At 58.1% G+C, this 24,556-nt stretch overlaps 1 long non-coding RNA gene across 2 annotated transcripts; it reads left to right on the top strand.

The window, feature by feature from the left end:
- The first annotated feature begins 1,915 nt into the window (after positions 1–1,915).
- On the top strand, positions 1,916–24,103 carry LOC144336060 (uncharacterized). Of its 2 annotated transcripts, XR_013407481.1 has the most exons (4): positions 1,916–2,414; positions 9,097–9,225; positions 21,052–21,705; positions 23,127–24,103. It is a non-coding gene; the product is annotated as an uncharacterized LOC144336060 (long non-coding RNA). The 2 variants fall into 2 exon arrangements; XR_013407480.1 differs by lacking the exons at positions 9,097–9,225; positions 23,127–24,103 and having other exon boundaries at positions 2,136–2,414; positions 21,052–22,423.
- Positions 24,104–24,556: the final 453 nt, after the last annotated feature.

Here is a 24,556-nt window from a genome sequence, read left to right as displayed (position 1 = left end):
GTGGCAGGTCCCCAAAACCACACCTGCCACTCCAGTGCCCCCCAAGGCTACATGACCTTTGTGTGGACAGGACCGTGGAACACATGACCTCACCCAAGCCTCCCAACCACGCCTTGATCCAGCACTATTAGAATCACTCCCACCGCACAGAGCAGAGTCGAAGTGTTGGGTATTCGAACGCTGTGCCCAGGGCTGTCCAGCCAGGGAGGAGAGTCTGGTCCCGACCCAGAAGGCAGCAGCCTCACCCAGGCCACCTGCTCCAGGTCCCCGGGCTCCACACACTTTCACATCTACTGCAGAGGTGCAAGGATGTTCCCCGGCATCAAAGCCCTCAGACCCTGGTGCCAGCCATGTTGTCACAGAACTTATAGACCAGAGCCAGGAACACCCTGTGGAGAGAGGGCCTGCCCTGGGCCTGTGCCAGGCTGGGCACATTGCTGATGTCCCTGCTCTGTGCTGGCAAAACCCAGACCTCAGGAGAGGGACAGGCACGCTCCGAGAGGTGCGGCTGCCCAGGGCCCGCAGCTGAGAGGAGCAGAGCCAGACCCCCCTCCCCGTCCCCCAGGACATGGCTGCTCTGCACCACACAGCCCTGCTCCTGGTGGCCCCTGGTTTTGCCGGGGTGGCTGACCCAGCCAGTCAGGCCCCCACCCCCTTCCCCACAGGTGGCCCTGTGCCACTGAGGATAAAGCATGCTGGGCCATCTCTGCTGATTAGAGTTGCCCTCGGCTATGGGCTGGGGGCCCCTATTCTGCCCCTGAGATCCCAGTCGGCCTATAGAAGCCCTCCCCGGCTCCCCCAGGGGTCCAAGGAGGCCTAGGAGGCCCCTGTTCACCCTGGGTTTGTCTTCTCCCTCCTGTAATTTTCTTTTCTTTTCTTTTCTTTTTTTTTGAGACGGAGTCTCGCTCTGTTGCCCAGGCTGGAGTGCGGTGGCACGATCTTGGCTCACTGCAAGCTCCGCCTCCCGGGTTTACGCCATTCTCCTGCCTCAGCCTCCCGAGTAGCTGGAACTACAGGCGCCCGCCACCTTGCCCGGCTAGTTTTTCGTATTTTTTAGTAGAGACGGGGTTTCACCGTGTTAGCCAGGATGGTCTCGATCTCCTGACCTTGTGATCCGCCTGTCTTGGCCTCCCAAAGTGCTGGGATTACAGGCTTGAGCCACCGCGCCCGGTCTGTAATTTGCTTTTCAAATGTGAAGGGGAACTCAGCAGGAGCAGAAGACGATGTCGCCCCGTGGGACGGTGGGAGAGCCAGGACAGGGTGTGGGGAGGAGCGGGGACCCGGGGACAAGGGCTCTGGGTCCAGCCCCCAGGTCCTTTCCACTTGGTGCTCTCTGTAGCCTCAGCTTCCCCTGAGAGTCAGAAACTCCAGGCAGGGGCGTGGGGCAGCTTGGAAACCTTCCTGAGCCCCTTCCCCTCGCAAGAAGCAGGCCAGGCAGGTGAGGGCTGCGCCCTGTTCCTGGAGCTCGCATCCCAGCCCTGGCCAGATCCAGGCTGAGGGCGGCCCAGCCCCCTGTTCTGCCTGGTGCAGAGGACACGGCCTCCCTGGCCAGAGCCCCAGCCCCCTCCTCTCCTTCCTTAACGTCTGCCCTGGGCACCCCCCACCAGCAGCACCAAGCCCTTGTTGGTTCCGCAAGCTGGCGGGCACCCCTTCCTCCCTTCCTCCGGGTGCCCATTGGCAACGGCTGGTGGCTTGGGACAGGGCCCATATTCTCTGAAAATGATGGCTGGGCTGGAACCCGGGGGTGATTCTCAGACCTGCATCATGCGGGGTCCTGGATGCTTGTTACGAATTCGGATGCTGGCCTGTGCCTGCTGCCTGGTACCTCTGAACAGGGCTTTCTGCCCTGGGGGTGTGGAGAGGGCCAAGTCCGACCCCGCCTGCCTCCTGTCAGGACTGTGAACACTGCGTCCCCATCAGCTCAAAGCAGACGCATGGGGACGAGCCTGGGGGCTGTCTGAGAGTCCCTCAACCCTGGATCCCCACGGCAGCACCCAGCACTGGGTTTTTCAGTGGCTGATGTGCCCCGGGCTGGTCACCTCTGCACTGTGCGCTGCTGGGAGTTTGCTCCTGGCCCTCCAACAGCGCGTCCTCTGTGAGGCCTCTGCTGGCTCTGGAGGCTGGAGTTCCCGTGCGGGGCCCTCCAGGTCGGGCTCTCTCTTGCTGCTGCCAGTACCCTGCCCCTCCCATCCTTCTGGGTAGCCTGGGAGGAATGGTGGAAGAGAGCAGTGAAGCCAGATAGCAGTGGCCCAGCCACCCCACCCGGCTCTGCTGCAGGCTCTGGGCTCTCAAGGCAGCTGCTGCAAGAGAGGCCCCTTAGGAAGGGACTGCCACATCCCCGGGAGCGTTCCTGGCCCCTCCAGTGTGACTGACCCTGGGCCCCAAGGCTCCGAACACCGGCCCCTCTGCTCCAGGTAAGAGGGAGATGTGGGTGGTGCCTGGGCTATTGTGTACTTAGGTGGGGGAGTGGAGCCTCCAGGTCTCAGGAACGCACAAATGCTTGTTGAGCTGATGAACCCTGCAGGGATGAGAAGCTTAGGTCTACAGAGCTGATGCAACCTGCCTGAGGCCACAAAGCCCACTGGGCAGAGAAGGGTGGGAACCCCAGTCCTCGGCCCCACTGTCAAAGTGGGTGCTTCCCAGGGAGAGCAGAGCCTGGGGTCAGCACGGAGGACACTGGATCCCCAGTTCTGGGCTGGGGAGAGGCAGCTGGTGTATCAGTGCTGCAGAGAAGACCAGGCCGTTCAGACACACTCCCTGAGGCCTGTGTGGGGATGGAGGGCGGCAGCCCAGCCACACCTGTCCCACTGCGGGCCCTGGGGTGGGGTTTCCTGTCTGCGCTGGAGCCTGGTCAGGTTTCTCACTTCGCCGGGGGCAGGGGTGCAGGGCAGATGGCCCAGCCATCCATGAGTCACCAGCCCAGCCTCCCAGCCTGCCTGACAAACGGGAAAGACTGGCGGGCGGGAGCTGGGCTGGGAGCATCCTAGCTGGGCCTGGGCCAGCCCCTTCCTGGGAGAGGAGGGAAGCTGCCTCAGGCCTCTGGGGAGGAACTCCCACATGGCCCAGACCCTCCTCCCTCCTCCCTCCTCTGGCGGGTTGAGTGGGCTGAGGGCCAGCTGGGCCCCTGCATGGTGGGAAAGGGCGGGGAGGGGAGGGGGTTTCCAAGCCTCGGCTGTCCAGGCCTACGCATCCCAGACCTCACTCACTCCACAGCGCTCTGCCATGTCATGGCCTTCTTTTTTCCTCGTCCGAAGTGTTAGTATCTGCGAAATTGCAGGCTTGATGTGTTGGCTTTATTTTTCTAACACACACTAAAATAAATCATGCGTGTTTTACAGTGTGTTGGGGCCATCTGTGGGTCACGGCAGGCCCTTCTGGCCTGGGGGCTAGCCAGCCCTTCCTGTAGGGCCCAAAGAGAGTCTGAGTCCCCAGCTGGGGTAACCCAGGCAGAGATTTTCCCGAGGTGCAGCCCCAGAGAGGGAGGCTGTGGCTTTGAGGAGAGGTAGAGTCCCCAGCCCAACCTTCCTCAGGCATCCAGAGGCAGCCTCACCAGGCAGCCCAGGTCCGCCACCCTGGACACAGTGTGCAGGGCAAGGGAACAAGGACGGGCCTCTTTCCAGCCCCACACCCGCCCACGCCTCTCCTGGAATTGCCCCCATCACAGTCCCTTGGGGGCTCATCTTCAAGTTCCCTGTCCCTGCTCTGTGGACCCAGGTAGCCCTGGGCCAGCCTCTCCTCCCTGGGCCTCGCCGTCCTCATACACAGCTTGTCCTTAAGCTGCCTTGGCTCCCAGGAGTGCTAGTGTGGCCATGGCCGATGGCCTTGGACTCTTACAAATCAAGGGAGCCACGCGAGGCCCCACCCACACCCCGGGCCCGGAGCCAGGTGTCCATCAGGAAAGGGCTGCTGCAGGCCTGCAGGAAAGTGCAGAGGCTGCCCTGCAGGAGAGACGCCCACACTACTGCCCAGCCCGGGCTGCTGAGAGCCTCGAACTCAGGCTCTGGGGCCCCCCGCCCCCTGCCTGTCCACCTCTTGCCCAGTCCCTCTTGCGGGTACTGCGTCCTCCCTATGGGGCTGTGAGCTCTGTCCTTGCCAGCCCTGCCCTTGCCAGCCCTGCTTCTGCCCTGGAGACCCTGGGGGTGATTCAGAGGGGACGATGGGTGGGGTGAAAGGTGGAGGCTTCTGGGGAGGTGAGGGTGAGCTGGGTGGGATCAGCCCTGCTGCGAAATGGATCTGGGGGCTGATCTGCGCCTGTCTCCGCCAGGCAAGCCTGTGGCGAGTGGGGACTGGCTCTATTGAACCCCCACTGCATACCAGTGCTGGGCCTTAGCTGCCGCCATGATCACAACTAGAGAGGTAGAGGCTGCTCCGTCCCCAGATAAAGATGAGGAAACTGAGGCTCAGAGTGAGGAGACCTCCTGCTCAGATCCCGCAGCTGGGGCGGAGCAGAACTGAGGCCCTCCAGACAGTCCTGGCTGCTTTGGTTTGCTTGCCATGCTGTGTCCAGGCCATGTGGTCTCGGAGGCCACCGCTCCCACCTGAGCTGCTCCTGGGTGTTCCTCACCCCACAGGCCCCTCCTTGGCCCAGGAATCGATACAAAAATCTTTCTTTTCCCCCAAAGATTAAAATCTGGATTGAAAAAGCAAGTGGGGTTTGATGACCTCTCAAAAACTGGAGCATAGGCCGGGTGCGGTGACTCATGCCTATAACCCCAGCACTTTGGAAGGCCAAGGCGGGTGGAACACCTGAGGTCAGGAATTTGAAGCCAGCCTGGCCAACATGGTGAAACCCCATCTCTACTAAAAAGACAAAAGCTGGCCGGGCGCGGTGGCTCAAGCCTGTAATCCCAGCACTTTGGGAGGCCGAGACGGGCGGATCACGAGGTCAGGAGATCGAGACCATCCTGGCTAACACGGTGAAACCCCGTCTCTACTAAAAATACAAGAAAATTAGCCGGGCGAGGTGGCGGGCGCCTGTAGTCCCAGCTACTCGGGAGGCTGAGGCAGGAGAATGGCGTGAACCCGGGGGGGCGGAGCTTGCAGTGAGCCGAGATCACGCCACTGCACTCCAGCCTGGGGCATAGAGCAAGACTCTGTCTCAAAAAAAAAAAAAAAAAAAAGACAAAAGCTAGCCGGGCATGGTGGCGGGGACCTGTAATCCCAGCTACTTGGGAGGCTGAGGCAGGCGAGTCGCTTGAACCCGGGAGGTGAAGCTTGCAGTGAGCCAAGATCATGCCACTGCACTCCGGCCTGTGCGACAGAGCGAGACTCCGTCTCAAAAAAAAAAAAAAAGAGCAGACCATAGGATTCCCATATGACTCAATGATGCCACTCCAGCTACAGACCCCAGAGAACTGAAGGCAGGGGCTGGTGCAGATAGGAGAGCGCCAGAGTCCACAGCAGCCCTGGTCACGGTCACCAGGAGGTGGAAGCACCCCAGTGCCGTCGACCCACGAGTGGACAGACACACAAGTCGTGGTCCAGTCACATGCAGAACAGCGTTCAGCCTGGAAAAGAAAAGAAAAGAAATCTGACAGCCGCTGCTGCATGGATGGACCTCAGGGGCGTTATGCTAAGTGAGGAATTCCAGACAGAAAGGGACGTGGTGTGTGGTTCCACTTTGTGCAACGTCTGTAACAGGCCATTCACAAAGACAGACAGTAGATTCGGGGTCACCAGGGACTGGCGGGGGGTGGAGGGGGGAGAGATATTGCTTAACAAGTACAGAGTTTCTGTTTGGAATGATGAAACGTTCTGGAACTATTAATAGAGCTGGTAGTTGCACAACATCGTGAATGGACTTGATGCCATTGAATTATACACTTGAAAATGGTTCCGTAGGGGCTGGGCAAGGTGGCTCACACCCGTAATCCCAGCACTTTGGGAGACTGAGGCGGGTGGGTCACCTGAGGTCAGGAGTTTGAGACCAGCCTGACCAATATGGGGAAACCCTGTCTCTACTAAAAATACAAAAATTAGCCAGGCGTGGTGGCACATGCCTGTAATCCCAGCTACTGGGGAGGCTGAGACAGGAGAATCGCTTGAACCCGGGAGGTGGAGGTTGCAGTGAGCTGAGATCACACCACTGCACTCCAGCCTGGGTGACAAGAGCGAGACTCCATCTCAAAAAAAAAAAAAAAAGGTTGGGGGACCCTGTGCAAGGCCAGGAGGGGCCCACCTCAGCCCACACCTTCTGAGGGCCAGGCCTGTTGGCAGCAGGGATAGCAGGCAATGCCTCCACTTTGCCTTTTTTATTTTTTATTTTTTATTTATTTATTTTTTTTGAGACAGAGTCTCGCTCTGTGGCCCAGGCTGGAGTGCAGTGGCGCAATCTCGGCTCACTGCAAGCTCCGCCTCCCGGGTTCACGCCATTCTCCTGCCTCAGCCTCCTGAGTAGCTGGGACTACAGGCGCCCGCCACCGCGCCCGGCTAATTTTTTGTATTTTTAGTAGAAACGGGGTTTCACCGTGGTCTCGATCTCCTGACCTTGTGATCCGCCTGTCTCGGCCTCCCAAAGTGCTGGGATTACAGGCGTGAGCCACCGCGCCCGGCACCTTTTCTGTTTTTTAAAGACAGGATCTTGCTCTGTTGCTCAGGCTGGAGTGCAGTGGCACAATCACGGCTCACTGCAGCCTCAAACTGCCAGGCTCAAGTGATCCCAAGTAGCTGGGACCACAGGCATGTGTCACCACGCCCGGCTAATTTTTGTATTTTTAGTAGAGACGGGAGTCTTGCTGTGTTGCCCAGGCTGGTCTCAAACTCCTGGGCTCAAGCAATCTGCCCACCTCAGCCTCCCAAAGTGCTGGGATTACAGGCATGAGCTATGGTGCCTGGCCCACTTTGCTTCTCATTCAAATGTTGGATGGGGAAGGTGAAATCTCCACGGCAAGGAAGGCTGGGATCAGCCATGGTCTCTTCCTCTCCCTCCTCTGCCTGCTCTCGGGGCTGCTGGGCAGAGATGGCTGTGGTTGGTCGGGCAGCACCCTTCCTCTGTCCTGCATCTTCCACTTTTTCCCACTGCCAGAAACCTGTTGGAGGTGGACCCCAGCCTCAGGCAGGTGCTGGTGGACATGGCCTCCCCTGTGGCTGAGGCTGAGGCCTTGCCTGGTTCGTGGTTTGGGTTTTGGGGGGCCTCAGAGTGTGAGCCTGAGACAGAACCTGGTCCTGTCACCACTGGCCCTGCAACCCTCCTGGCCGCCAAGTGCACACATCGCCCCTCAGTACCTGTGCCGAGAATAACATCTGCACACGTGTCATGAGACACACAGGCTCACGGTGGCACTCAGGGATGCCCAGGCATTAATGATGCTCAGCCTCAAGTGACATCAGTTGTTTGGGGATGGCCCAGCATCTCTCCAGCATCTCAGGGTCCCCCAGAAGGCAGGGGCCTCATCAGCTGAGGTTGCAGGGGTGTGCCTTGTGCCCACCACCTCAGCACAGTCGCGTGGGCAGCATGGCCAGCCGCTGTAAAGGGGAGTCGCAGACTGCGGCGGCTCCTGGTCAGAGCATGGGTCCCTGGCCACGCCACAAGGCTTCTGACCGCTGTCATGAGGCACCTGTTGTGGCCTTTCAGGTTTTACTCTTTGGCTGTTTCCCAGCTAAGCCTCCTCGGGGCAGGCTGCTTCACATCTCTGATCCTCACTTCAGGATCTCCAGTTGAGATCCTCCTGGGTTAGTGTGGGCCCTAAATCCAATGACATGTGTCCTTAGAAGAGAGGGGAGACATCAGGGAGGAAGGTCTCTTGATGACAGCAGAGATCGGAGTGATGCCGCTGCAAGCCGGAGATCACCGAGAACTACCAGCCGACCCCAGGAGCTAGGACAGTCAGGAGCAGATCTCCCTCCGAGCCTCCAGAAGGAGCCAGCTATGTGCCATCCTGACTATGGGCTTCTGCCTGTGGCCCTGTGAGGCAATAAAGGTCTGCTGCTTGAAGCTACTGGGTTGTGGCTACTCGTCACGGCAGCCCCAGAGCACTCACAGATCACTCTGCTGTGTCACGGCAGCTCCAGAGCCCTCACCATTGCTGCAGGACCAGGCACAGGTGCGGGAGCTCCAGGCACAGGTGCGGGAACTCCAGGCACAGGTGTGGGAACTTGAGTCACCACTGCTGAGTGGCCAGTGGGTGCTGGGACTTCAGAGAGACTCACTGAGCAAGTGGCCCAGGCACCAGGTAGGGAAGGACGGCAGGGGCCTGTGCACCCTCCAAAGCCTGAGACTGGCTTCCCCTCCACAGTGGCGGCCACCGACACCCACCCAACTGCACTGAGGTGGTAGGCACCAGGCACACCCTTGCAACCTCAGCTGATGAGGCCCCTTCCTTCTGTGGGATGCTGGGAGATGCTGGGCCATCCCCAAACTCACAAGGAATTTATTTGTGACCATATGTGAAGCCCATGTGAGTGGAACCAGTGTTATGTCATCTTTCCTGCCCATGGGCACCCCATTTACCCCCAAGGCCAAGCTGAAAGGCCGCCATGGGGGCCCCCAGGTTCTGGGAGAAGTCAGGGCTGCCTGCTGCCCCCGCACTTACTAGTGGAATGCCTGCTGTCCCTGGAGGCCTGGGCCCGGCTGCCGGCTCCCTGAGGAGGGCCTGTTCCCAACCCAGCTGGGCTCTGGTGTGCAGGCTGCCGGGCAGAGATCCAAGTGTGGGAGGCCCCACCTGCCAGCACCAGGCCTGGGGTCCAGGCTCCAGGGTCTTCAGTGAGCTTCCATTTCCTCCTTAGCTCTTCTGAGTATTGGAGGAATCACTCAAATCATAGTCACCAAAGGCCTCAGTGGCCTTTAAGCCTGTCTTAACTGTCACCGCGGGTGGACGTGCAAATGTTCCTGCACGGGTGAAGACCCTCAGGGTCACCATGTCAGGACAGAATGATCAGGGTGGAGAGAGGACACTGGAGACTTCCTGGGCTGTCAGATCCTGAACAGACCCCCAGCGCGGCCCCCCACTCCCTGGCTGAGCCTGTCGGGCCTGGGCCAGCTGTGACATGAGGGACTGTTCCTTCTGACTCTGCCTCCAGCGTGAAGTGGGGTGTCACAAAGAGAGGAGGAGTCCCCTGTCATACCCACACTTGTCCTGACAATTCTTGCCCCAACAGGAAACAGGCCCCGGCAGCAAGCCGCCTGGCCTCCGTCCGAGCCCGGGCACCCGGGTTCACATGCTGGGCTGCCCGGCCCCAGGGTGTGGAACCGATTTATTCGGTAGCTTTGCCGCTGATTAGTTGCAGGTGAGTGGATGGCACGTGGTTTGTGTTGTAACAATATTTTGGGACAATTAGATTGAAACCACATTGCTGGCGGCCCCGTTGGCGGCTAGCCGCGGCACTGCACTCTCTCTGCCCTTTGTGGCTCCTGGCTGGCCGGGCCACCCCCACCCCTCCTGGGGCCTCCCCATCCTCACCCCCACCCGGGCTCCAAACCCTCCTTCTGACCTCCAGCTGACCTCAGTCATCAGTTGTTCCAGAAAACAGCTGCTGGGAGATTTCCCAGGGCAGGTGGGGAGGGGGCGACCTGGGGGGACCATGTGGGAGTTTGAGGATAGACAACCCCCCAGATAGTCTCAGCACGTCTGTCTCTACCCCCAAGGAAGGGTCCCTCAACTACCCCCTCCTCAGCCAACAGCCCCCTCTGCATCCACTGCATCCTGTAGGAGGGAGCGCCTGACCCAGTGACCCCAGAGTGAGAGGGGACAGCCAAGGCCAGGTGTTCCGGGCCCAGCTCAACCACCCAGGGCTTGGCTCAGGGCTCCCCCGAGGCCCGGGCGCCAGCGCCACCCAGAATCCCCGGCAGTGGGAGTCAGGGCTTGCACCTGGTGTGCAGGGGCTGAAGGCACCCGGCTCCCACCCAAAAGCAAGGCCTGGCGGGCTGCCACTCACAGTGCCCCCACGACGGCCAATCAGAGGAGGCCCTGCTCTGATCACGTGACTGGGTTTGACAGAGCTGGGCCAATCAGCCTTCTCAGCAGTGGGACTCCGGTGTCGGCAGAGGGCGCTGTGGTCTTTGGGGTGTTCAGTGGGGATGGGGATGGGGGTGAGCAGGTCAGGGTTAGGGGCTGGGTCAGGGCCGGACTCGGGGGTTTCCCTTCACGGGCAGCTAGGATGAGGCGGAGGGGCTGGTGGCAGCAGCTGGTGCAGGGCCCCTGACCTGCTCCTGTCACAGACTCCAAGTGCAGCTTCCCTTTCTGCCTAGTGGGGGGTTGGATCCCGGGGTCTGTGCCGGGGGACTCGGTGCCAGTGAGGGGTGGGTTAAGCAGGGCCACAGGTGACAGGTGTCGGCCACCACCCGGGGAGCCCATTCTCAGAGTGTGGTCTGCAGACCCATAGCAGGACTCACAGCGGGTGCCCCTGAGAAGCACAGGTGTGGGACGGTTCCCAGGAGGCCCACGTGCAGAACCCGGGCTGGGCCTGCCATGGGGCTTCCCACGTGAGACCCTCTAAGGTGTGCCCCACTGGGGAGTCCAGGTGTGAGGCATGAGTGAGACACTGGGGCGGGGAGGGTTGTGGTGAGAGCGATGGGCAGAAGCCGGGCGGGACTGGAGCCTCCAGAAGGCAGGTGGGCACCAGGAGCCAGGCTGCGGGGAGGGGTCCCAGCAAGGGTGGTGGGGAGTGCCGACTGGTGCCCACCCCCTTGGCACAGGTCTGAGCTGCTCCCACGTTGATTACTTTGATGCTATTTGGAACCATCAAATATCCAATCATTTCCAGGAGGCCCATGGTGTCCTGGCTTTGCTGGTGCCCTTCCCTCACCTTTGTCAGTTCCTGGGGGTCCAGGCTGGCCGGGTGCTCATGCAGCCTCCAAAATGGCTCCCGTGGTCCCCTATCCCACCCTACTGGTTTGCAATCCACTGTCCATAACACCAGGTCACCATGGCCACAGAGGGTGCTGGGAAACGCAGCCCTGCGCCCAGAAAGAAGGAGAATGAATGGGGTCCCCTGAGCCCCAGTGACACAGGTAGCTTGGACTCACTGGTCAGGGTGAAACCTCGCTCTGTTTCCCTGCTGGGTGGCCTTGGCCTCTCCCCACAACCAGCTCTCTCCCCTTGGGGCCCTAGCTTCCTGCACGTGGGCTCGTGCCCTGGGTTGCAGAGCTTTTGTCTGGAGGGGAGCTCTGTGGGTGAGAAACAGGCAAAGCGGTTTCAGGTGCAGCATGAACACTGTCTTCTGCCCAGACTCCTGGAGGGCTGTGACCCCAGTAGCTGCAGGACAGGCCCTGGCATGGCATCAGTGCCCCAGGTGGACAGAGGTGTCTGTCTGCATAGCTTTCCACAAAGCCCTGAAGACAAGCTATGTGGCCAGAGTGAAGAAAGCTGGGTGGGGATTGTGAGCATGGGCACTGGTTCCATCACACTGGAAACTCCTAAAAGTAAATGGGGGACTTAAGCCATTGTCACTGGGTTTCTTTTTGTTTTGTTTTTGTTTTTGTTTTTTGAGACAGAGTCTCACTCTGTCACCCAGGCTGGAGTACAGTGGCGCAATCTCGGCTCACTGCAAGTTCCGCCTCCCGGGTTCACGCCATTCTCCTGCCTCAGCCTCCCAAGTAGCTGGGACTACAGGTGCCTGCCACCACGTCCGGCTAATTTTTTTTTTATTTTTTTATTTTTAGTAGAGACGAGGTTTCACTGTGTTAGCCAGGATGGTGTCGATCTCCTGACCTCATGATCCGCCCACCTGGGCCTCCCAAAGTGCTGGGATTACAGGCATGGGATTACATAAAATGTTTGACATTTCTGCACGACAAAGACATCATCCTTTATTTTATTTTATTTTTTGAGACAGAGTCTTGCTCTGTTGCCCAGGCTGGAGTACAATGGCACAATCTCGGCTCACAGCAACCTCCGCCTCCCGGGTTCAAGGGATTCTCCTGCCTCAGCCTCTGAGTAGCTGGGATTACAGGTGCATGCCACCAGGTCCAGCTAATTTTTTTGTATTGTTAGTAGAGACCGGGTTTCACTATGTTGGTTAGGCTGGTCTCAAACTCCTGACCTCAGGTGATCCACCAGCCTTGACCACCCAAAGAGCTGGAATTACAGGTGTGAGCCACCACACCCTGCCAAAAGAGATCACTCTTAGCAAATGACAAAACACAACACACTGATCAGGGAAATGCAAATTAGAATCACAGTGAGATACCACCACACCCTTGTCAGTGTAACTACCATCAGTAGGGCAGACACTATCGGGTGTTAGTGAGGATATGGAGGAACTGGAACTCTCATACTGTGGTGGGAACGTAAATGGTGCAACCACTTTGGAAGGCGGTTTGGCAATGAGAGAAAAAATTAAACATCCACCTACTGTGTGACTCAGCCACTCCACTCCTAGTTGTTTACCCCAAAGTGAAAACATGATTCACACAAACCCTTATACACAAGTGTTCATAACAGCTCTATTTTACGAACTGGAAGAAACAACTGAAATGCCCACCAGCAGGTGAGGGCTGCCACATGCCAGGCACCCAGACTGCAGGGGCTGCCACATGCCGGCCACCCAGACTACGGGGGCTGCCACATGCCGGGCACTCAGACTATGGGGGCTGCCACATGCTGGGCACCCAGACGCCGGGCACCCAGACTGTGGGGGCTGCCACATGCCAGGCACCCAGACTGCGGGGCTGCCACATGCCGGGCACCCAGACTGTGGGGGCTGCCACATGCCGGGCACCCAGACTGCGGGGGCTGCCACATGCCGGGCGCCCAGACTGCGGGGTCTGCTCGGCAGCTGGGAGGTAGAACTGTCAGTGCATGAAACAGCATGGATGAATCTCAAACCGCTGTGCTGAGCCAGCGAAGCCAGAGCGTGCTGCCTGACTCCATTTCTGGGAAATTCTAGAAAGGGCAAAACTAAACTATAGTGACGGAAAGTAGACCCACGGTTGCCTGGGACTGAAATAAGGTGGGAGATTGAAAAGGACCCTGGAGGAACTTTCTGAGGTTCTGAGGTGCTTGGTATGTTCTGTGTCTTTTTTGTTGTTGTTTAAAACAAACAAGAGATGATGAGAGAGAGAGAGATGGGATCTCGCTCTGTGACCCAGGCTGGAGTGCAGTGGTGTGATCATGGCTCAGTGCAGCCTCAGACTCCTGGGCTCAAGTGATTTTCCCCTCTCAGTCTCCCAAGTAGCTAGTGTTCTGTGTCTTGATTGTGGTGGTGGTTCCACAAATATAAACATTCATCAAAACTCATCCAACTGTACACTTAAAACGGGTGCATTTTCTTGTATCTAAAGTGTCATCTTGGCTGTGCACAGTGGCTCGCACCTGTCATCCCAGTGCTTTGGGAGGCTGGGGTGGGTGGATCACGTGAGGTCAGGAGTTGGAGACCAGCCTGGCCAACATGGCAAAAACCCATCTCTATTAAAAATACAAAAAAGGCCGGGCGCGGTGGCTCAAGCCTGTAATCCCAGCACTTTGGGAGGCCGAGGCGGGCGGATCACAAGGTCAGGAGATCGAGACCACAGTGAAACCCCGTCTCTACTAAAAATACAAAAAATTAGCCGGGCGCGGTGGCGGGCGCCTGTAGTCCCAGCCACTCAGGAGGCTGAGGCAGGAGAATGGCGGGAACCCGGGAGGCGGAGCTTGCAGTGAGCCGAGGTCGCGCCACTGCACTCCAGCCTGGGCAACAGCGTGAGACTCCGTCTCAAAAAAAAAAAAAAAAAAAAAAAAAAAAAAAATACAAAAAAATGGCTGGGCATGGTGCAGGCACTTGTAATCCCAGCTATTCGAGAGACTGAGGCAGAGAGAATTGCTTGAACCCAGGAGGCAGAGGTTGCAGTGAGCCGAGATTGTACCATTGCACTCCAGCCTGGGCGACAGAGCGAGACTCTGTATCGAAAAGTAAAAATAAAAATAAAAATAATTGGCCGGGTGTGGTGGCTCATGCCTGTAATCCCAGCACTTTGGGAGGCTGAGGAGGGCGGATCATGAGGTCAGGAGATCGAGACCATCCTGGCTAACACAGTGAAACCCTGTTTCTACTAAAAATACAAAAAATTAGCTTGGCACGGTGGCAGGCGCTTGTAATTCCAGCTACTCAGGAGGCTGAGGCAGGGAGAATTGCTTGAACCTGGGAGGCGGAGCTTGCAGTGAGCCAAGATCGTGCCACTGCACTCCAGCCTGGGCGACAGAGTGAGACTCCGTCTCAAAATAAATAAATAAATAAAATAATTTAAAAATTGGCTGGGCGCGGTGGCTCAAGCCTGTAATCCCAGCACTTTGGGAGGCCGAGACGGGCGGATCACAAGGTCAGGAGATCGAGACCATCCTCGCTAACATGGTGAAACCCCGTCTCTACTAAAAAATGCAAAAAAACTAGCCGGGCGGGTTGGCGGGTGCCTGTAGTCCCAGCTACTCGGGAGGCTGAGGTAGGAGAATGGCGTAAACCTGGGAGGCGGAGCTTGCAGTGAGCTGAGATCCGGCCACTGCACCCCAGCCTGGGCGACAGAGCAAGACTCCGTCTCAAAAAAAAAAAAAAAAAAAAAAAATTTAAAAATTAAAAAATAAAGTATATGTCAATGAAGCCGATTAAAATTAAAATCCAAGATTCTATTTGTCACCTATCAGATGACAAGGGTCAAAATGACCGACGATATCCTGCTTTGCCGTAGATGCAGGGAAATAGGCAGGCTCTCATCACTAGGTGGGAGGGATGTGCACGTTGGCACACATTTGCTGGGCCATTTGACAATACCAATCAGAATTTGAAATCTGCATAGCTTTCACCTGGCAATTTGTTCTTCTAGGAATTTTATCTTCCAGATATACTTGCATAAGGTCACAAAGCTACATGAACAGAGATGTCCTTTGCAGTGACATTTTGTTATGTTGAAAAATTAGAATCAGGCCGGGCACGGTGGCTCAAGCCTGTAATCCCAGCACTTTGGGAGGCCGAGACGGGTGGATCATGAGGTCAGGAGATCGAGACCATCCTGGCTAACACGGTGAAACCCCGTCTCTACTAAAAAATACAAAAAAAAAAAAACTAGCCGGGTGAGGTGGCGGGCTCCTGTAGTCCCAGCTACTCGGGAGGCTGAGGCAGGAGAATGGCGTGGACCCGGGAGGCGGAGCTTGCAGTGAGCTGAGATCCGGCCACTGCACTCCAGCCTGGGGGACACAGCGAGACTCAGCATCAAAAAAAAAAAAAAAAAAAAAAAGAAAAATTAGAATCAACATAAATGTCCAACAGTACAATTGGCCAAATACATACAAGCTACCAACCATCCCAGTTTGCCCAGGGCGATCCTGGTATTAGTACTAAAAATCCCAGGCCCTGGGAAACTCTTTTTTTTTTTTTTTTTTTGAGATGGAGTCTCCCTCTGTCGCCCAGGCTGGAGTTCAGTGGCATGATCTCGGCTCACTGCAAGCTCCGCCTCCTGGGTTCCCGCCATTTTCCCGCCTCAGGCTCCAGAGTAGCTGGGACTACAGGTGCCCATCAGCACGCCCGGCTAGTTTTTTGTATTTTCAATAGGGACGGGGTTTCACCATGTTAACCAGGATGGTTTCGATCTGCTGACCTCATGATCCACCCGTCTCGGCCTCCCAAAGTGCTGGGGTTACAGGCGTGAGCCACCGCGCCGGCCGGCTCTGGGAAACTCTTTAATCCCCTAGAGCCCTCAGGCAGCTGGTGACTCCAAATACACTACAGTGTGGACAGGCAGAGAAATACTACAAAGTCATGAAAAATGGCGTGTGGGTTTCGGTACTACTATGGAAGATGGCCATGTGACAGTAAATGAAATTAAACTAGACGCCAAGTTGCGAGTGGCAGGTGTGGCAGGATTCGAATTGTGTGAGGGTTTGATGTGTGTGGAATCGACCTCTCTGCGTGCACAGAGCGCCTGGGAGGGGGAACAAGGAGCCGGCCGTTCGTACGTGTCTCTCTGGAGCCTGCGGTGGGAGGGGTTACTACGTTTTGCTTTAAATCCCACTGTGCCATTGGCTTCATTTACTTTGTGTGTGCATGGATTTTATAATTAAAAAAATATTTTCTAAAGGAAGTGTGACCTTGATCTGCAGTGAAAGGCAGGTGGGTGGGGCCTCTGGATCACAGCCGCAGTAAGGCCGACTCCGAGGGGTCCAAAGCTGCTGAAACCTTTAGCAAGGCAGGGAGATGGGGGAGAAGGAAGGGTGTCCCAAGGTCAAGGTCCCAGGGCAGGCGGAGGCAGCAGACTCCTCCCCTGAGGGGGACCCTTCGCCTGGGGCCACCTTCTGGCATCGGCTCTAGCCCCTCTTGCCGCAGGCAGCCCCTGGTCTCCACCAAAACACGGCCAGCCTGGGATTGTTAAACAAATTGACTGGCTGGGCCCTGAGCCCGGCTAATTCTTGTGTCTTAATGAGTGGGAAGATGAGGTTTTATTCATCACTGGGGCTTTAAAAATTGCAGTAAAGTGGCCCACTTTATAAAGAAAAAATCAATAGCAAAAAGAAAACAGGAGTATGTAAATGGACGGGGTGACAAAAAGCAGGCCAATTACCCCCAAAATGAGACATAGTTATGGCTCCATTAACTCAATTATATTTTCAAAAGGATTTCTTACGAGGCCCCCACCCCACCCCACCCGCACACGCCTGTAATTTTTACATCAACTTCAAGCCATTAAATTGCATTAAATTATTTTGTGGGAGAGAGAGGTGTGTTTCGGAAGACAGAGTTGCAGACGGCCCTGTCCGGCTCCCCGGGGGGTATGGGGGTCAGGGGTGCGCAGGCAGGGAGCCCCCACGAGGGGCCGTCCAGGGGGCAGGCTCCGGGGAGCCAGTCCTGAGGGGTGAGAGGAAGAGGAGCCGTGGGCTTTCCCAGGTGTGGCAAGAACAGGGCCCAGCCAGGGACAGCAAGGGACTTGGTTGTTCCCAAGACCCTAAGTCCCCATGACATGTTTACCTCCAGATGGTTCCGTACTCTATCCACACCCCCAGACAGGTGGCCCGGAATATGCCAGTCCACACGTGGGCACCTAACCTTGCTGGCTTTCTCTTTGTTCCATTTGACTTAGAAAACTTAATTTTTTGGAGATATGGAAAAATAAAGTTGTATGAAAACACATCAGGCGGGGCTCGGTGGCTCACGCCTGTAATCCCAGCACTTTGGGAGGCCGAGACGGGTGGATCACGAGGTCAGGAGATCGAGACCATCCTGGCTAACACGGTGAAACCCCGTCTCTACTAAAATACAAAAAAAAAAAAAATTAGCCGGGCGTGGTGGCGGGTGCCTGTAGTCCCAGCTACTCGGGAGGCTGAGGCAGGAGAATGGCGTGAACCCGGGAGGCAGAGCTTGCAGTGAGCCGAGATCGCGCCACTACACTCCAGCCTGGGCGACAGAGCGAGACTCCGTCTCAAAAAAAAAAAAAAAAAAAGAAAACACATCAGAATGGGGGACTACTCAGGGGTATGTTTGAAGCCTATCCTTTTTTTTTTTTGTTTTTGTTTTTGTTTTTGTTTTTTTGAGACGGAGTCTTGCTCTGTCACCCAGGCTGGAGTGCAGTGGCCGGATCTCAGCTCACTGCAAGCTCCGCCTCCCGGGTTTACGCCATTCTCCTGCCTCAGCCTCCCGAGTAGCTGGGACTACAGGCGCCCGCCACCTCGCCCGGCTAGTTTTTTTGTATTTTTTTAGTAGAGACGGGGTTTCACCATGTTAGCCGGGATCGTCTCTCGATCTGGCCTCGTGATCCGCCCGTCTCGGCCTCCCAAAGTGCTGGGATTACAGGCTTGAGCCACCGCGCCCGGCCTCCTTTTTTTTTTTCTTTTTTTTTGAGACAGAGTCTCACTCAGGCTGGAGTGCAGTAGCACAGTCTCAGCTCACTGCAACCTCCACCTCCTGGCTTCAAACCATTCTCATGCCTCCCGAGTAGCTGGGATTAAAGGTGCCCACCACCATGCCTGGCTAATTTTTGTATTTTTAGTAGAGACAGGGTTTCACCATGTTGGCCAGGCTGGTCTCGAACTCCTGACCTCAGGTGATCCACCTGCCTCAGCCTCCCAAAGTTCTGGGATTACAGGCGTGAGCCACCGCGCCCGGCCTGATGCCTATTCTTCATACCACGCTTTGCAGGCATAGAGTGAGTCCCTGGAACTCGGGGCTTTGAAGTGACACTGGGCATGACTCACTTATTCAAGCACGGATCACCCTGACCATGCTGGGGAGGCCTTGAAATCCCAGAGTCCATGCACAGTTCCTGGCTGCTTCTATAAATGTGCCCAGCCCTGAGGCGTGGTGACTGTAACCTGCTTTTCCCCGTCAGCCGGGCCCTGGGGAGCCCAGGCCTGCCCTACATAAGTCTGCACCTGGGCCGCACGGGACTGAGTAGTTAATATCATGGATTTCAGGCAGAGTGGAGGAGGAGGAAGGGCTGGGATGTGGAGGGGACCCTCAGACAGGTGTCCTGGGCAGAACACCGAGGGCCACCTGGCCAGCGTCAGCGGTCAGAGACTATAAACCCAATGGCAATGGACAAACAGAGGGTACAGAATTGGGCTGAGCGGTGGGGTGGGGGGGGGGACCCTGAGGCAGGAGCCAGGGCCCCTCCAGGGCTCAGGGCCAGGGAGCCAGGGCTGGCATGACGAAGCTTAAACCACAAAACAGAAGAAAGCAAATCTGCCCCATTCTGCCTTCCGGGATGTCTCACCCACACAGCAAGAGGACCTGCACAGGACAGGACCCAGGGGGTGGGGCTGACCCGAGCAGGGTGTGCAGACCAGTCCTGAGGGGCTGCCCTTCAGGGTCCCTAGGCCGCCGGCCCTGCCAGGGGCTGTAGGAGCAGCAGTGAGGGAGGACAGAGAAGGCAGCCGAGGCAGAGGGACCCTCTCCAGCTGGCTCCTGCAGGGCTATGGCTCTGCATTGCTGCTTGCCTGTGCTCCAGCCCCTGTAGCCTCCATCCCTCGCACAGCACCCCAGACTGGAAGAGCCCATGCAGCTGCAAGACAGTCCCCCTCCCCTCACAGCCAAGCACACCCTCAGCCCCAGTGTGAGGGTCTGGGACAGCAGACTGACGGGGGCAGGTGGGAAAAGACCACGTGCATGATGTGTGCATGTGAGTACATGTGTGTACATGTGTAAACACACATGTAAGAGACAAGGATACACCCTCAACTCTTACTGCTCCCCGCACCAGACCCTCAGGGGAGGCTCCGGACCCCAGCATGTGCTTCCAGGTGGATGGCGAGGCTGCTTAGAACAGTCTTCACTCCAGGCAACACCTGGGGAGGATCCTGGGGCAGCAGAGTGGGTGCCACGTGTGGGGCCTAGAGGACGGTCTGGGAGGTCCCAGGGGAGGGAGTGCCACCTGGGGCAGGGCAGGGCAGGGTGAGGGGAGGCTGAGGCTGGGAAGCTGAGGAGACCCGGGCAGCTCTGGGGCCCCAGAGGCCTCAGCCTGGGGGAGCTGCCGGTGCTGGGGAGAGCGTGGGTACAACCCAGCCCTGCCCTGCGCAATGCTCCTCAACCTGTGCCTTGTCACCACCCCAGACCCTGGGTCCTCCCCACTCTCCCAACCCTCAGGGACCCTCTTTCAGCCCCCAGCCCTAAGGACAGTATGTGGCTGCCCTCCCTGGCTGCCCGCCACCCCTGGGCTGGAGCTCCAGCCTCCTTCCCGCTCCTTCAGGCCCTGTCAGTCATTTGCCTGCTCCTGCCGGCCAGTGACCTCTTGTCCATGTGCTAAAAGAGCCATTGTTCAGGAAGAGATGGAGGGGAAGGGTCGGCTGGTCAGGCCTGGGTACTGGTCAGACTCTGGCGTGTGCCAGTGGGTGGACTCGGTTGTCCCCTGGGGCCAGCTGGGCAGCCCGTGGGCCGTGGAGGCAGCGTCAGGCGGCTGGGGAGGCCTGAGTGAGCTCGCAGGCCACCTCCCCTCCTCTCAGCGCCTTCCTTTCCAGCTGAGCCTGAGGGAGGCTGAAGAATATGCATTTTGCCCGGTCGGCTGCTACAGCCTCTTGTCCAGCGCAGACCCTGGGGGCGGGGGACACACGGGGGCTCCCGGTGCGGCCAAAGAGGCATTGGAGAAGGGACTTCCCTGAGGCGGCCTCTGGCTGGCGGCGGCTGGGAGCCCTCTGCTTGAGGAGCGGCCGTCACAGCATGGCCCCTGCAGGCCGTGGCTCTAACACAGTGCTCTGGGGCTGGCAGGGCCTGGGCATGGGGACCAGGCAGAGCTGGGGTCCCAGGCCCTGCATGGTGCCGATTGACAGGACACTGGGCAATCTCCCGAGCCTGCCGGCCTTCCTGGCCTCAGCCATAAGATGGGCTGAGAGAGAGCGGAGGCTCTGTGCCGGGATAGGAGAGGAACATTTGAGCCAGAGGCCAGCCTGGCTCTGCGCGGCCCCGGGAGGCCAGAGGTGCCCCCTCTGTCATCTGGAGGAGCCGGCTGCAGAGGCCTCCTGTCCTGTTCCTCAGGCAGCGGCCCCGTCTGGCGTTCCCAGGCCACCCCAGTGCTGGGGGAGTTGCAGGTGGTGGGGTCACCTTGGAGGGGGTGCAGCCCGTTCACATCGGCTCTGCTTCCCTCTCTCCCCACCCCCACGGGCTGGCTTGGCTGAGCCCGACGCTTCTCAAGGTGAGGAGGGCGTCCTTGAAGGCTCTGGCCGCCCCACACCAAGGTCTTTGCACCAAGGTCATGGCCGCACAGGAAGCAGGGAGGGTGGCGGGGAGGTTATGGTCCGAGGGAGGAGGGAGGGCAGGAGAGGGAAATAAAAAGAGATTACATTTTTTAAAAGGTACTCTAGCTGTCTGCTGACACCGCCCCTGGTCTCCATCCGTTTTATAGCCTGACGGGCTTGAGCAGCTGGGCCTCGTCCGTCTGTCAGGGGCCTGCAAAAGGCGGGGGCTGGGAGCAGAGCCCCCGCAGGAGACCTGGATGGGGGCCACCTCTCCCCGGGCCTGGGATTCCTCTGGGCCTGCCCAGGCCGGGCAGGGGCGCTCTGTGCAGGTGGGATGGGTGGAGGGAAGCTGGCTTGGGGCGGGCGGCCACTATCTGGGCCCATCTATCCCCCTGACAGGTCAATTTTCTCTCGTGTTTTACAGGAGCTTTCAGGGCAGGAAATGTGATCGGGCAGCTGATTTATCTCCTTACCTGGTCTTTGTTCACAGCCTGGCTCCGGCCCCTCACCCTGCTGCAGGGCCCGAGGACGTCTCCCCAGGGGTCCCCACCTCGGCCTCCTTGGGGGGACTATGCTGAGCCCAGCTGCCTCTGTGAGATGAAGATAAGAAGGAGAAGACATGAAGGGCCTGCCTGGGGGCAGTCTGGCTTTCTCGCAGAGGGGCTGCACCTGGCTCCCTCCTCCCTCTCACCAGCAGCCCGCGGGGTGGTGAGGATGAAGGGGCTGTGGGGCCGGGGTGCAGGGATTAGGAGGAGGTGACTCCCATCTCTTCTTCCTCATCGTGTTTTTCACCTCTTAAGTCAACTTTGGTTTCTCGGACTCAGAGTTCTCTCCTGACGGCAGCGGGGTCCTCAGATCACCGGTGCAGACAGGGCCAGACAGGGCCAGTGTGGGGACCCACTCAGCCTGTGCCCTCTGCAGGAGGGAGGTCGGAGGCCTCAGCAGCCACCCTGGCCACCTCCTGAAATAGTGAATGTCCTTCGTTTTCAGCTGACAAGCTCTGATCTTATAACAAGGTACGGAAGTGTTCAGAAAACTTTCAGCAGATGTTCGAGGAAAAACAGCTCAGCTTCCCATGCCCCCCACCTCTGCTAGGAGCGACCCCATCTCCCTCAAACAGAATTCTGGGAACCTGGGACCATAGGTCTTCCTGTGCCTCCCCTGCCAGCTCTGCACGACTTTGTCACGTACTAGAGTGCTGGCTGAGGTGATGCTGCTGCTATCAAACAGGTGGGAGGCCAGCCCCAGCCCCAGCCCCAGCCCCAGCCCCACCGGGGCCGGAGCTCCCGGTGAAGAAGCATCTGCCTGGTCTGCAGGTGTCCAGGACACACCAGTCGACTGCCTGACTCCCGGTCAGGCGAATGCATACATCAAGTCCTTGCAAGCCAGGGCTGAGCTGGCATCTCCAAGAAGAGGAAGGGTCCTGGCCCTGACCATGGGGCTCCCTTGATAGGAGGGATCACAAACTTGGCTTCCTGGGGGGCGTCGTGGGGTGCGCTGCCTGCCAGGAGACCCCATTCCTGGTCACGGGGTTCTGTCCCACACAGTGGCAGGAGCCATGCATGATTCTTGGCGGAAGAAGGTCCACACAGCTGTGTGGTCTCTGCGGCCTGGCAGGGAAGCCCCCACATCAGCCGCGAGGGAACTTCCCAAAGCTCAGCAGGTGCCTCTTCCAGCCGTCCCCCAGGTCTTCTCTTGGCCGCTGTCCTGAGCCTTGATCCATAGCTGACACTTCTAGAAAAGTCTTTACCGAGAAACAGACCGGCTGCATGGGCGGTGGGGAGTGCAGTCGCCCAGGGCCTGGAATCGGAGGGGCCTGTGGCCAAGGCTGTCCTGAAATTCTTAATCATTTTACCTCTGAACTTGTGGGGTTTTTTGTTGTTGTTGTTGTTGTTGTTGCTGTTGTTTGAGGCAGACTCTCGCTCTGTCGCCCAGGCTGGAGTGCGGTGGCGCGATCTCGGCTCACTGCGAGTTCCGCCCGGGTTCATGCCATTCTCCTGCCTCCGCCTCCCAAGTAGCTGGGACTACAGGAGCGCACCACCACACCCAGCTAATTTTTGTATTTTTAGTAGAGACAGGGTTTCACCATGTTGGCCAGGCTGGTCTCAAACTCCTGACCTCGTGATCCACCCGCCTCGGCCTCTCAAAGTGCTGGGATTACAGGTGTGAGCCACTGCGCCCGGCCAATCATTTAAAATGTAACATTTTTCTTTATTTTAGAAGGACATTAAATAGCAAATAAACACCCTGGCAAATCGTGTGACTGTGAAGGAGAAGGAAACGCCTCCCCTGCCGGCACCTCCGCGGAGCCTTTTCCTGCCTTGTTTCGCTCCTGTTGCCCAGGCTGGAGAGCAAAGGCGCGATCTGGGCTCCAGCGATTCTCCTGCCTCAGCCTCCCGAGTAGCTGGGATTACAGGCGCCCGCCACCATGCCCAGCTAATTTTTTTCTTTTTTTTTTTGTATTTTTAGTAGAGACGGGGTTTCCCCATGTTGTTTGGACTGGTCCTGAACTCCTGACCTCAGGTGATCCACGTGCCTTGGTCTCCCAAAGTGCTGGGATTACAGGTGTGAGCCGCCACACCCGGCCCTTTCCCTGCCTTCTAAACAAGTGGCCAGGAATTCTCCCCCTGCACTGGCCCCCCAGATTGTGTGGCAGGCCCTGCAGATGGCACAGGGGACGGGTTCTTCCTTGTGGAAAGCCAGGCCCGGACACCTCTTGGGCATCGTCTGTTGGGGTGACCCTCCCACACCCAGCCTGGAACCCTAGCCAGCTCAGCCTCCGTCCGCTGAGAAATCAAGGTGACCTTGTGGCTCAGCCCTCAGGGGGCACTCACCACACAAGAGGTCCCTTTCAAGACCCCCTGTTTGGGGCTGGAGCCCCCAGGAATGGTTGGGGCAGCTTCCTGGGGCCTGGGAGCTGAGGGCATCTCATCTCCCCACAAGCGTCTGCTGCTGCTCCTGGCTGCCACCCATCCCCGTGAGATGCTGAGAGCTGGATACTTTTCTGTGCAGAGGCATGGGAAAGGGAGAAAGCCTGGCAGAGGGTTGGGAGCTAAGAAGCAAAGGGCGTGGAAGGGCCACTGTGCACTTTCGAAGACTCTGCTTGCCATTGGCCACCCCACCTCTCCCTGCCCTCATCCAAGGACGGACAGGCCTGGCAGGTGGGCCGGAGCCATGCGGCAGAAGCATCCCAGGCCTGGCCTCAGAGGAAGGGGCCACAGTGAAAGTGGAGGCTGTCTGCACCCACCTCCCCAGCCTTTATCTCTGGGACCTCGGCCTGACCCCAGGCACACCCTAGGCTGCTCACCAAGGTGGGTGCCCTGCCCACCGCCAGCTCAGATGCAGTGTGTGGACTCCCTTCTCTCTGGGGGTGAGCGCGAGTTCCCTCTCCTCCACATCAGGAGGCTGGGAGAGAGCTGGAGGGCCCTGGGATCTCCCTGACCCTGGTCATCAGCCCCAGCCATGATGGGCCCTGCATGTGCCATGGGTTTGGACTCAGCACCCCACTGGAATTCTGTTAAATCTCCGATTTTATCTGAAAACTTCACCCACATGTTGCATCGCTCTGTGAGGCGTCCGTGTGTATCCAGGCAGCAGTAACAACACTACTAACGCTGGCGGCCATCACAGGAAGCCAGTCCCGAACATGCCTGCCGCCCCCCCAGGGCCTGTTTCACCCTCATGACACCAGGCGTGGCAGAGACCGGGACGAGGAGCAGAGGCCTGGACCTGTCAGCGTCTCAGCAGGGGGAGGCCGGCCTGTCACGAGTGTTTGATGACCATGGAGAGGAGGTGGTGCAGGGAAGCGTGGCTGCTTCCAGGGGAAGGGCGGGCAGGGGTTCTGCATTGATTAAGCGCCTACTGTGTGCCAGGTCCTTTGTGGTTTTCATTTAATTTATTGCCACGGCCACGGGAGGGACAGATGAGGAAACAAGGCTCCAGTGAAGACACTTGTCCAGTCCCCTGGCTGTGGAAAGTGGGGAAGGGACGTCAAC

Source organism: Macaca mulatta, chromosome 16 (assembly GCF_049350105.2).
Source record: "Macaca mulatta isolate MMU2019108-1 chromosome 16, T2T-MMU8v2.0, whole genome shotgun sequence".
Classification (NCBI taxonomy): Eukaryota; Metazoa; Chordata; class Mammalia; order Primates; family Cercopithecidae; genus Macaca; species Macaca mulatta.
The sequence above is the reverse complement of the archived record's forward strand: the minus strand, read 5'-3'. Positions and strand labels throughout refer to the sequence as shown.